Here is a 12,523-nt window from a genome sequence, read left to right as displayed (position 1 = left end):
GAGACTGACCACTCTCTGTGATGCTGAAGGTGTTCCATGGGGCCAGGACTGAGGCTTGAAGATGTCATATTATTATTACACAGGTAAAGTTTGCTGACCATGCATGGTCTTTTTCAAGAACACCCTGCTTAACATTCATGCAGGGGATGCTCCATCCCACAAATCTTGAGTTTCGATTAGAAAATACAGAAACTCATTTTCAGTACATAATACCAGCTACAACTAAATTAGCTGAGTCTTACATTCAGAGAGAAAGCCTAGGTTAGAATGTCCAGCTGGAAACCATTGTTGTTGAAGGATTCAGCTTCTACTCTTGACATTTTTGTGCTAAGTATTTTAATCTACATATTGTGTTTGAAATACTAGGGGGCAGAAAGAAGGACTCTTTCAAGGGACTTCAGGCAGTGCCCAGTTCCAAACCTGAGATGCCACAGAGTTGTGAAGTAAACTGCACCAGCCGCAGAAAAGACCGGTGGCAATTTCTCAATATTATTAGGAGATGAAATGCTTTTGCTGAGAACAAAAAGTGGGTTCATATTGATGATAGCCAAAATAAATAATAGTGGTGTGGCATAGTGGAGAGCAAGGTAGTTCTCCAATCAGAGGGTCGGTGGTTCGATACCCGGCTTCGGCAGTCGATGTGTCCTTGGGCAAGACACTTAACCCCAAGTTGCTCCTGAAGGCTTGCCATCGGTGTGGACTGGATGATGAATGTTAGTTAGAGTCTGATGGTGGCACCTTGCATGGTAGCCTGTCATCAGTGTGTGAATGGGTGAATGATATGTAATATACTACTGACTGTAAGTCGCTTTGGATAAAAGTGTCTGCTAAATGACTGTAATGTAATGTTAAGTAGGTCACAGCCTTACTCACTGCCACTGTCACTCTTGCTGTGTCAAACCTATCATTGGTATACAGCACTAACTAATGCTAATGTTAGCAAACAGAAATGTACCCAACATGAAGCTGGCGCTGCGCTGACTCTCGCTGCCTTTGGGACCACTAGTACCCCAAATCCGCTTTTTTAATGGCCTGGGTCCATAATCTCCTTCTGTTTTAGCAAAGGCACGTGATCCCCTCAGAGTAGTAATCATTTGCCATACATATTTTCTTTCCAGTTGGTGCAGTTTATTGCACAACTACTGGGCGTCAGCTCAGCTTTGGAGGTTCCACAGTAGCAAGGCTTTGGCAAGCATGAGGCAGGCATCCGGCACCTGTCGAGCAGCTACCGGGCTGAGTGGCACCACATTGGCAATCGACTCACTGTCAACTAGGACTGGGCCAAATTTCTAGGAAAACCCACTATAGTGAAAGCTGCGAAAGTGGTTTTGCCCCCTGAAATCCCATAAAGAAGAAACCCATCTATGGGGAGCCAGCTGTCTTTATTAACGAACCATACCCAAAAAGATTGTAACTGGCTTATATTTTGCCAAAACATATCATCACAGATCTGGCAACCCCGGCCAAATAAATATGAGGCCTTGTATGCTTCCCCCAATAAAGCATCAAAATGTGCTTAACTTGTTATATGGTGCGATTCTATTGGAAGTTCACAATACTGGGACAGAAATGAGTTTATGCCCTCTTTAAAAAGATGGACACCCTGAGAGGCAACAATAACCATCATTAATATCATTCAAGATCATGTTCATTCATCTATCATTTCATCATTTATCTGAAGGGTGAAAATGGAGTGCACTATGAGGAGCGAAGACAGATTTCAGTCGTCTGGTCTTGGCAGGTTGTCGAGCTCCTTTTCAAGGTCATCCACTTTAAGTGTTTCATATTAAGTGGAGCAGTAATAGACTAACACAGTTGTGTGCACAAGTGAAATTTTAATTCAGAAAGATGAAACTATTATGATATGAATGGGAAAATAATTTGAATTTTAACAGGTAAAGAAACTGAAAGATCTGTGGCTGTCCAGCACCTTATCCATCTTCATTTTGACATCAGACTTCAGTATGCATATCACATATATGGCAATATATGTGTCATGCATTGAATTATCCTTGCAACATTTTTTTATGAGGTTACTTAGCAGACATGGTAAGACACTAGCCCATACCCTACCCAGTCACCAATCATTAGCCCACATAGTGTCTGTTGACGTAATAAGTGGCTCAGCAGGGCCGTTGCTCACATTGGCTCAACTTGTAGCCCACCTTCTCCCCATTAATGCCGACTTTGGCATATATTGATGGAGCCCTTACGGAAATGATCGACAACTTTTTAAGGCCCCCAATCTTCAGCCCGTCACTAGCTAATGTGGGCCCCACCTTAACATATTGGCCAATCTGTTCATCACAGTATATTTATATGAGTGTACAACAATAATTGGAGATGCAGCAGATATTAATGGATCTGTTCACACAAACCAACAGCAGGAAATGAGGTAAGAGCGTTTGTGCCCTGCAACCTCTGGAGATCCTCAAAGAGAAATGAGTGTCAGACACATTGTTATCACCTTTCTTTATGGCATCACACAAGGAGCAGCAGCTGCTTGTCTATGTATGTATGTGTTTGAGTGAGTGTGTATTTAAAGCCACCCTTTATAAATCAATGTCAAATCAAGATATGACTTTGAGGCAATTATCACATAGGACGGACACCCATGTAGACGCGTAAAGTGACTGGGAGTCTATTATCACTGTGTGACTGCTAGATTTTCACTCTCGGTTTGACCTAGCACCTGATATTTCACAACGTGGGAACAAATGAAAAAAGAGAGCTACAGGAAGTTGGGACGTATTGAGAAAAGTTATTTTATTAGCTCGAAAAATGCTGCATTATTAATGCTCCATTAAATAATGGTAGTTTTAGGTAATCTACAAATACCTATATATATTAGAGGTGTAACAATGCACGTATATGTATTGAGCCGTATATGTATGCGCGTTCGGTGCCCATGTCAAACCCAACAATACGTTGGAATAAAACTATGGCATTTGGAAAAGAATACAGCTTAAATCGTGTTAAATAAAATGTTCTTGGTGGAGCCACTGCGCTCAGACAGGCAACAGACATGATGGAACAGGCAACGTGCTGCCTGACACTTCCACCGCGGAGGAAAAACATTCTACTCCGGTGAGGCAGCTACGGACGGAGCTACCTGCCTGTAATGGCACATTACCTCCCCGCTAAGTGGGAGATGAAAAGCCCTTGTTTCTGCAGATTCCTGTACACACATTATTCTATCATTTTTTAAAGTAAAAAAGAACATACTTTATGATGGTAGTTTTAATAAATACACATATTTTAAAATCAAAGAAATTTCTCTGGAGTTTATACTTCTGTATTGAAAACGTACCGGACCACAGTACCATATTGAACCGAACCATGAATTTTGTGAAACATTACATCCCTAATGAATATATATATATATATATATATATATATATATATATATATATATATATATATATATATGTAATGAATAGTTTATCCCAATTTGTATTCTTTTCAGGGTTGGAAATAGTTAACTGTATGTGGAATCCTGATGTGAAGGGGGGCTGTACATTGATCAGGTCTGGAGCTCTAAATGCTTCTACCATCACAAGTTGTAAATATATATAATTGATATGCATAACTGATATAATAGTTAATGTATTTTACTTGAATAAATCATTCTGGAGGCCTAAACAGACAGAGGACTACGAGACTGAAAAGCAGTGTTATGCCTGTTAGTGTTTACAGGCATATGAAGATCTCACTCCACATCAGGTTCAGGTTGCTGCTAAATTAATAAAGATGAAATAGTGAACAGAAGTTCTTTACAAATGTATAAGAAGATATCATGGTTTGTTTTTTCAATTATTTTAGTGTTCATATTTTGGCATTTACTCATAGAGGCAGATCAGAAGGCTCCAGTTGTTTTCTGCTCTGTGTGGAGATGAATGGGAGTAAATTAGTCTGAGGTGTGGTGGTTATAGTAAAATAAACATCCGTTTTGTCATTGCTGTAAATAGAAACTGTCAGAACAGACACACCTAAACCTTTTAGGCAAACCGAGTGGAAAATAAAATGAGCAAAAACCTAAAAGGACACAGGAACTGGTGCTCAGAAAGACAAATCGAATTGTAAGGTCACCTTGAGTCTCACTCTGTTGATGTGGTTTCTCAATATGTAAAAATGTAATTTCAGAGTGTTTGAATGGCCGGGGCTTTTTCTATGAGTGTTGAGAAGAGGTTGAATGAGCTCACAAAGTCTGATGACTGATCAGTAGGTAAGAAAGTCTCATCAATATGTTGCAAATTCACATTTTCCTCACTGCATGACTTCCAAGTAAGCTGTTGACTTGTTCATGATTTGTTTGACATTTTTCTGAAATATTTGGTATTTTAATATTTCACATTTTTTGGGCCGATGCCTTAGTTTTTCAAAGATTCCTCAAAACATAAAAATGACCAAAAACTACAAAAGGATGTTAATTTCTTATTATTTCATGAATACAATGTTTTTTTTTTTTTTTTAACAATATGATGAACTATGTCAAGACTATATAGAGCAGCAAACAACATGAGCTAAAGAGAAAGTAACTCTTATAATTCTGATTATGACATTGGTTATTTAGAGGTGGTCTGAAACACTAATATTCAGAAATCCTGAATTTGGTCATGTTGTGAGAGAAATTCAACCAATAGTGTGAGAACAGCAGAGGAGCACAAGTCTCACAGTTTTCTCAAAAAACAAAGCTGTAGTTGGGCAACTGTGGCTCATTGGTAGAGCAGGGTCATCTTTCAATCAAGAGGATCAGTGGTTCGATCCCTGACTGGCAGGTGGCACCTTGCATGGTATCCCCTGTCATCAGTGTATGAATGGGTGAATGCTGACATGTAGTCTTTAAGAGCTTTCAGTGGTCGGAAGACCAGAAAGCACTATACAAGTACAGACCATTTACTATTTAGTTATTATGATCAACTCCAGCTGGCCACATTAAATACACCGCAGTCTGTCTCGTGTTTAAGTTAGTTTAAACTTGGAAATTGCTGACAATGCCCTGCTGACTGATGCTACAGAAGCTGGATGTTGGAGTTGGATCCTAATTTATTTTTCCCAATAAACACGCACACACACACACACACACCATGATGGTGTAAGTAGAGAACAAAACTGGAGCTAGGTAAACAACTGCTCTTTTCTGTTCATCCTCACAAATGAGTTGGGGAAACTACTGGAAAAACCTGTTTTCACTCACCTTATGACTGTGTGTGTGGGTGTGTGAGTGTACAACATGAGTGAAAGAGGTAGAGAGAGACAACAAATGAGGTGTTAGTGTCTGTGTTTATTAAATGAGCAGTTTGTTTGTACATGTACAGTTTGTAACACCACATGATGCCAACATTATAGAAAAATCCTTCTGCAAACGTGTGTCAAGTTTGAACATTTAAATCTGTATATGTGTACTCTGAATTGTGAATGTACTTCTAAGACAATCATTTCAAACAATTTTTTTACCTCAGTGTTCCAGTGTTTCCACTGAGAATGGTCATCTTTTAATTGTTTAACGCTATCATTTTTAATGTCGACATCTTTGCAAATGAGGGAAACCTCAATGATTTCCGAGTCTAACTTAAAGGTTTGAATGAAGACCATATGAACAAAAGTGGTACCACGATATGTTTTAATATTGACTGACATTGATAAATATCCCAAAACGTTTATTTATCATAAAAATCAAAATAATAATCATAACAACAACAACAACAATAATAATAATAATTACAATAATAATAACAATAACAACCTATTTATATTTTTCAGATTATTTTCCTTAGTACAGAACCCTAAAGACACACTAAGGCCAAAAACAATACATTTAAGTCAATTAAAAACATAAAAAGATGAGTTTCAGAGGCAGATGTCAAAAGAGGTTGATTCTGATTCACACGGTAAATGGTAAATGGATTGTACTTGTACACTGCTTTTCTACTCCTACGACCACTCAAAGTGCTTTAACACCACATGTCATCATTCACCCATTCACACCAATTCTTTTCCACCGGCCGAGCTGTCTGAAGTCCAGTCAGCCCTGTGCCAATCTCAGAACCCATTGGTCTGACCAAGGATAAGCCTCCTGGGGAGAGGGTGCATACAGTATTTCAGGGGTTCCAGTGTAGCCAGCGCATATCAGGACCAAGACTTTGTTTTCCATGTGCTGCTCATGGTTTAATGTCCTATTAGCAACTTGAGATGCAAGACTAGAGTTGGAGTTGAGAGACAATATAATAATAATTTTAAACCGATAAATAGTTAAATCATTGTTAGACGGTAGCAGGCGGGTTTCCAGATTGCATTTCAGCCAATGCGTTCCGCCTCCTATGCTCTTCACATGGGCTGTTTACTGCACTGGACCACAGCCTGTTCCAACATCATTGGTCAATACTGATCCGATTACAAACATAAACCTTCTGATGCCTGTAGACTGACATTTAATACATAATCAGAGATTAGCTTTATGCTAATTTGAATGGGGATAAAATAATTCAAACGGAGGCTCTTTGGGACTTGCAAGATGTTATTGGATTGAATTGATTGAATTGATGAAATCCTGAAAATGAAACAAGTCATTTTTCGAGGGTTGTAAAGCTCAAACTAATTAAGCTTTGTGAACAAGAGCTTGGCCTTCTCATGTCACATGCAAGTCTGCCGTTTATGAGAACAAAATGTCTAGTCTAGCCACAGCGTCCATTTCTACAGCTGGTAGTGGATGGGTACTGAGGTTCTTGTCCCAAATTCCCAGGTGAGTCCATTCATATGTAGTACAAGGCTCTCAATGAGGTGTGGACAACAAGAATGGAGAGCCCATTAGAGAACTCTACTTCTCCTCACAGAACTAAGGTTACAATGCACGACACTCACATCTATCCCTCTTGCTTCCCTTTGCTAAATAGTAGCATGAAACATCACACATGATCAGCTGCTATTTATTTACAATTTATACTTTTATTTATATTAAATACATCTTATACTGGTTGTATGTTGTGTATGTTTGATGAACATATTTGCACTTACTTCTTGTATTTCATTCCTTGTTTGTTGTTGTTACTAACTTGTTTTCTCTGCATTTATTGTGTTCTGTCGTGTAGTAATAGTAGTGTAGTACATTATTTACATTTCACATTGTTCCTTATTTGCATTTTACATAGTCCTTTACTTCTCATTTTCATATATTTCATATATGATCACAACTTAACATATGAATTTATTTCTGGAGATCAATAAAATATTTCTGATTCTGATAAAATCAACAAGCAAAAAAACATTTAAAATGAGTTCCTGTGACATCATGGTATGTATGAGTCCATGGGAATATTATTTTCAGTCTGCCAACAATCAATTTCACTCTGGTTAGGCAATCAAAAACTACTCCCTTGGGAGATAAATAAATTCCATGTCTGTGGCTAATTTAGAAATCTAACATTGAGAACAATCCTATAGTAGGCTGTTCATAATTCTACCAAGGCCAAGGAGAGAGAGAGAGAGAGAGAAAAGCAACACAATAAGACCTGTCTGGTCAAAGACTGTTTGTTTGTAGAGATTCTGGACACACACACACACACACACACACACACACACACACACACACACAGGCCAGCAGTGGGATGAGCAGGGCAACAGGGTTATTGATTTTTGCTTGTTGTTGTTTGGAAGGCTAGCTTGTCATAGCCGCTCTTCAGATGATGTCCAGATAGACTGCACACAGCAACAACACAAGTCATTTAGTCTGGAGAGGATGAAGAGCAGATTTAAAGATACAACACTTTCAAAGGTTAAACCTACAGCTGGCCCTGGTGCAATCAAGGGGACAGCACCGCTTATTGTTGAGACAGAAAAGAAACGTTTTCCAATTATGGTAGGTTGAGCAAATTCTCAGCTATTACTTATAATACTATATATTTGGAGTTAAATACAGAGGTGTATCAACATTATAATAACAGCTGCCTGCTGAACAGCGGCATTTGAATACCATTAGTCTAATTCACATTATTTTATCTCTAAAGTAATGACCATTTCACTAATTAGTTATTGTATAGAAATACATTTTGAAAGTTACCCTCCCACCCTGGTAACTTGCTGGAGTTTTTACAGGCTTGACCGTTAAGGTTATTTTTCCCTTACATGGGTCAAATATACAGTTTTGTATGTAGGAAGCCCAATCTGACCAGATACTGTATTCAGACCCCTCGGTATTCCTTAAAGAAAACTTGCTAATCCTCTGTCCAAAGAGAGAAAACTACGGTCGCCAACCGGAGCAAATGCACTACAACGGTCTGAAACATGTCTATCAGGTGAAACGTGCTTCATCTTCAGAAACAATGCCAAGTCAAGAAGAAGATTGTACCTTTTTATGTTGCCTCTTTACTGCTGTTACACCCAGAGGCCCAGAGAAAATCTGCTGTGTTGACTGGATGTGCCGTGCTTTTCTGTTACTTTTTGTTTTTAGGGTTTGTCTGTTTTTGACTTGGAATTCATTTCTGTATTTGCAGTGTGTTTGGTGTTATTGTATTTGTTTAGACTTTCTGCAGTGAGTTTTTTCATTAGAAGCACGTTTCACGTTGTATTCTTTTGGGATTTTGGGATTTTTCTCATCGTTTCCAAGTTATTTTCTATCCATGTTGGAGGTCCTTTTTTTATTGATGAGGCTAGTGTCAAAGCTAACAGCTTAAACTGTTTGCACATTTACGGCCTGAGCAGCAGTGAGCAGTCTGCAGGCAATATTGTTCAGTATTGTAGAATGTCATATGTAAGACGTGTTTTTCTATTTAATCCAGCCACTGCTAAACTGCTTAAATGCTTTACCTAGTAATATTTGTTCTTAAATTTCAAGTATTGAACATAGCGTTGAGAGCCTCTTCAACTCCTCCTAACACCAAATCAAATCCTACACCCATGGCGGTGTTGAGCTGTTGAGCTTACATTGATATTGTTTAGCCACTTGTTTAAGGCACTGGAACAAGCTTTAAACGCAACATGGACATATTATGAAGTTGTTGCAGGAAACAGTCTATTTCCATCAGACACAGAGCAAAAGTCCAACATTTCCTCCCAAATATCTGGCTCTTTTGCTGCTAAATGCACCGCTATGTTCACCATATGAGCAGGTAGTGTACAATATGTTCATCTGAGTTTTTTGGCTGAAAACAGCTGCCTGCTGCTCCTGGAAATGGGGTTGATAAGAGAGATTGTTAAAGTTGCAGGCAACAATGTGTGCTGAAGGATAGTACCACTCACTACACCTTTCATATCACACATTTTAAACATTGTTAATATGAAAAATATTGATTAGCGTAGCCTTTAGTACATTCCATAAGTCCTTTGTACCGGCGAGCTATCTTCCAGACTATACCCTAGCCTGTCTGCCCTGAGCCGCCAGCCCACTGCCTTCCCACCCTGATCCTGTATCTCCTGAACCCTGTCGGCCTTCAATAAGGACATTGAGGAGCCATCCTGACGGAGCCAGCTATCTTTCATAAGATCTCACCTCGCAATTTTAGGATTCCCCAGAAGAAAGCGAAGAAGAAGAAGGTCCTAATGACTCCTGATGCCACCAGCTTGGCCTGTCAGCTGCCCAGTGCACCAGATTCTAAGCTGCTACACTTCCTGTTTTTGCAGATGCCCTTCTAGGTCTGAACCTGTACCTGATCTTTTCCTGCTGTTCTTTGTTGTCTCTTCCTGTTTTTTGACCTATTTGCCAGTTCCTAACCAGCTCACTTGTTGATATCCTCTTGCATTTGTTTTTTTGAGCTTGCATCATATGGCCAACTTGAAAGCCTGTTCCTGACCTTTGACTAGAGTACATTTTCCCTTTATTCTACCTGCTTGCCTGATGTGTGTTTGTCTCCATTTGAGTCGTCCTTCCTCTTTTGATGCAATCCACTAGACGTGACAAAAACAGATGCAACCTTTAATGTTTAGTATGTATTTGTTTCTAAATGCATTATTTAGCATTAGAGGATTATTGTTGATGAGTGAAAGATTAAATTAAGGTAATCCATTGGTTCTGCTGGTATTTTTAACAATGTTGATCTCCTTTCTCATGGTTTTTCTTTGCCTTGCTAAAGGAGATTTATACTCTGTGTACTTCAATGGCTTGAGCGCCAATGTAATTATTGACAATGATTAGGTTTCGAACATCTTTTCCATTTATGGCATTTGATGTGTCTGAGATCTAGTACTTTCAAACTTTTGATTGATGTGCCAAAAGTTTTATACATTTTCCATTGTTTAGACTTGGAAGCAAATAAATGCAGTCTGTGATGACGGAGAGATATCCTGCATACCAGCTTGTGTTCACAAGTCAAACTTGCTGGTGCATTCAAGATTTGCTTGGAAATAAGAAGGATTATTAACATTTGTTTGCTACTTATACATATATTTATTTAACATTCATTGGAACAATATAAGTTATTATTAATATTCAAAATGGCAGAAAACAACATTGCAGACAGGAACATGCATGCAACATCTAGCATCATCGAAAGTGTGACAGGAAGAAAGAGAGAAGTAGCAGCGAGTGACTGACAGAGGGAACAGCGACGAGGGAGAACGAGTGAGTCACTCAGTAGAGACTAACTTGTGTCTAACTTGTGTCCACTGTGTGTGTGAGTGGAATCACAATTGATATATTCCGTCATGTAACCGACCTCAATTTATGAGAGGATTACCTGAAAAAACTATCATTTTTGGATGCTGATACAACGAGCGGAAAGAGCTAAAATAAATTTGTAACAAAAAAGAGGGATCAATCTAGGTGATCCAAGAGACGTGAAATAAACTAGATGTAAATGACAAATATGAGTTGATTAGAATGAATGGTGATGCAAGTAAATTTAATAGGAATTAAAAGATTTAAAAATTCTAAAATAATCCAATGAAAAAGATTTTCTTATTGCGGCTCTCTCTCAAGCCATAAATGCACAATAAACTTTCAAATATGTTTTTTAAGTTAATTTCTCCTTACCAAAGTTATCTCTTGAATATATAATTGAACACTATCAGCTCTTTATTCACGATAGACGGACAGACAGGGAAGAAAAGATATCATTCAACTTTACCTTACTTACCAGTTTGGCGTTCTACCGATAGCTGATTGACCATGGGCTTTTTCCTGCTCTAAACTATCATTATCATATCAGCCTTTAAAAATCCACTATCATTCAACCTCTGAAGTACATTAGAATCCAACAATTCAGCGGTATAAGATAAGATAAGATAATCCTTTATTAGTCCCGCAGTGGGGAAATTTACAGGATTACAGCAGCAAAGAGGATAGTGCAAAACAAGAGACATGGTAAATAAAAAAAACAAAATAAGTATTATAAATAAGCAAATGAGCAATAAAAAACAGTAAAGAACAGTAGAGAATCCACAGTAATATTATATATACAGACAGAAACTGTTATACATATTGTATTGCACAGTGTATTAGTGTATTAGTGTCGTGTGGTCTGCTGGGAGCAGAGCTGGTTGTGCAGCCTGACAGCAGCAGGAAGGAAGGACTTGCGGTACCTCTCCTTCACACACCGGAATATGCACACGTATATTCACAGTGTCAAGCCTCTCCTTAGTGCTGGCCTTCATCCTTCAACCGTGCTTTCAAGTTAGATTTTAGGATTTCTAAATAAGCAACTGTCAGCTACATGTTCACCATGAAAACTTTCTCAGTGATTATATGTGAATGTTCTTCTGCCCCCAAGTGGCTCAAAAGGTTAGTGACTGCAACTTTTAGTTGTTTTTAATTACTGTTATATTTTCATTCTCTTAAAGTTGCACTAACATTATCTTTCTAGATGTTAAATTACTTTTGTTATAGTCATTATTCCATTAAAATCATCATCATTTATTTTCAGTTAACATGGAGTTTCATCCAATGACTTAGCACTGATACTTTTCTACCAATATGCTTCTATTCTATTGGATTTGATTCTATTCTATTCTGTTCTATACTATTGTAATAAGTCTTATCTCTGGAGGTTTTAATGAGATTAAGTCTGATTGAGGTTCTCTATACGATAGTCAGAGCATTTAGCATCAAACAACTATTCATTACCTTAGATCAGTGGTTCTCAAATGGGGGTACGTGTACCCCTGGGGGTACGTGAAGGCACTCCAGGGGGTACGTGAGATTTAAAAAATATATATTTAAATTAGCATCCATTCAAAAATCCTTTAAAAATAGTTATTTAATAAATATCCAATAAAATATAAGTGTAGGTTCATAAACTGAATTCAATGCAACAATGCAATCGTCAGTGTTGACAGTTTAATAAATCAGACACTGATGGCACAGCGCTGTGTATTACATCTTTTTTTCAACCAAAAATGCTTTGCGCTGGTTAGGGGGTACTTGGCTGAAAAAGTATTTCACAGGGGGTACATCACTGAAAAAAGGTTGAGAACCACTGGTCTAGATGAATGTGTACCAGAGCAGAGAACAAAGATGGTCTCATATGGTGGTTACAGCTGACAACACCGACACCAACCCCTCCGCCATGTTGGGGAGTGTAGCACCCACCCTCCT

The sequence above is a fragment of the Anoplopoma fimbria genome, chromosome 9, assembly GCF_027596085.1.
Source record: "Anoplopoma fimbria isolate UVic2021 breed Golden Eagle Sablefish chromosome 9, Afim_UVic_2022, whole genome shotgun sequence".
Lineage (NCBI taxonomy): Eukaryota > Metazoa > Chordata > Actinopteri > Perciformes > Anoplopomatidae > Anoplopoma > Anoplopoma fimbria.
This window is presented reverse-complemented; position numbering follows the sequence as displayed.